This window comes from Juglans regia, chromosome 10 (genome assembly GCF_001411555.2).
Source record: "Juglans regia cultivar Chandler chromosome 10, Walnut 2.0, whole genome shotgun sequence".
NCBI classification, from domain to species: Eukaryota; Viridiplantae; Streptophyta; class Magnoliopsida; order Fagales; family Juglandaceae; genus Juglans; species Juglans regia.
In genome coordinates, this window is record NC_049910.1 from 34,175,396 (window position 1) to 34,176,942 (window position 1,547).

The 1,547-nt window shown below is 45.6% G+C and overlaps 1 pseudogene; it reads left to right on the forward strand.

The window, feature by feature from the left end:
- The first annotated feature begins 228 nt into the window (after positions 1-228).
- On the forward strand, positions 229-1,240 carry LOC109020388 (annotated as a pseudogene).
- Positions 1,241-1,547: the final 307 nt, after the last annotated feature.

Below are 1,547 nucleotides of genomic sequence, written 5' to 3' on the forward strand. Positions count from 1 at the left end.
GCCATCCCGTGTGGTATGAGAAGTGACATGTAGTAAGGAAAAAGTTATTTTCACTCTCAGGTTGTACCGCTTAAACGTATCACTTGATTATTTTTTTTTTATTTACTGGTTAAGAAAGTAATTTTGAGTGTATTAATTTTTTTTTAAATATTTAAATTTATTAAAAAATGTGATAAAAAAGGAAAAGGAAAAAAAAAGTGTCCAGGACTCTAGAGTCTAGTGGTCACCAGGAGCGCTCATGTAGTAAAAGCAGAAATGCCAGAAAATTAGAAAGAAATGCTGAGGAGAAAGCCAAGCAAAGCCTGACGAAGACAGAGAAGAACTTGACCAGGTCCGCAAACGCATCGCCGCCACCTCCGCCGCCAGCAACTCGACAGCCACGCCAAAGACTCATCCGTCCCCCTCCGTATCGGCCTCTCCTCTCAAGAAACAAACAAAACTAACCTATACGTCATATACAACCCTATAAGTTGTTACTATCTCTTTCTTCTTCTTTTGGGATTTTTGGGGAATCCAATCGGCTGATTCATGGAGGTAGAGGTTAAACTTCGGCTTCCAGACGCGGGGGCCCATCGCCGCGTTACCAATGTTTTGGCCCCGTTCCACGTCAAGACTCACCGCCAGGAGAACCACTTCTTCGACGGCTCCGCCGCTGAGCTCTCGGCTCTCAGAGCCGTCCTCCGGCTCAGATTCTCCAACAAGGAGCCCCGCTGCGTCGTCACTCTCAAAGCCAAAGCCGTCCTCGTCGACGGCGTGAGCCGCGTGGAGGAGGACCTGACCCGTCTATCGGGCGCGATTGCGCGGTCGAGACGGCGAAGCTGAGCGCCGTGGAGTCTAGGGTTGTGAGGAGGGCGAGGGAGGAGTTTGGGGCGTTGGGGTTTGTGGGGCTGGGAGGGTTTGTGAATGTGAGGCAAGTGTACGAGTGGAAGGGACTGAAATTGGAGGTGGACGAGACTGATTTTGGGTTTGGGACTCTGTATGAGATCGAGTGTGAGAGTGACAATCCCGAGAACGCCAAGAAATTACTTGAGGAGTTTCTCAAGGACCATGGGATCGACTATTCGTACTCGGAGAAGTCCAAATTCGTGATTTTTCGGTCCTGGAAGCTGCCATAGTGAGTTTTAGTTTTTGGATGTTGATTTCTTGTTCGGGTGGTTGCTGATGTGATGCTTGCATTTGCGATTGATGACATTTATGTTCCTACTGATTGGATTTGTGGGTATTTATTTGTTTGCATATTGATAGAGTATTTTTGTTGGATAAAATTTTTAGGTTGTGATTATATGTAGGATTGTAATAGTTTGACAACTCATCGGAAAAAAAGATAAGATTTGAATGGGGAATGAGGACAAAACCCTTCAAGTTTACACCTTACTTGGTAACATGATTCTATTGCTAGTTCCTTCACTGCTTCCAAAATCGACTCGCTTACATTGCACTGCTGCTTCTTCCAAAATTCTGGAAGTGGACTGTATGGGTAGTACTTTCCTCAGAAGCGCCTAAAGTCGTATAATGATCACTTTCGAAGCTCTGGTTTGCATTAAATC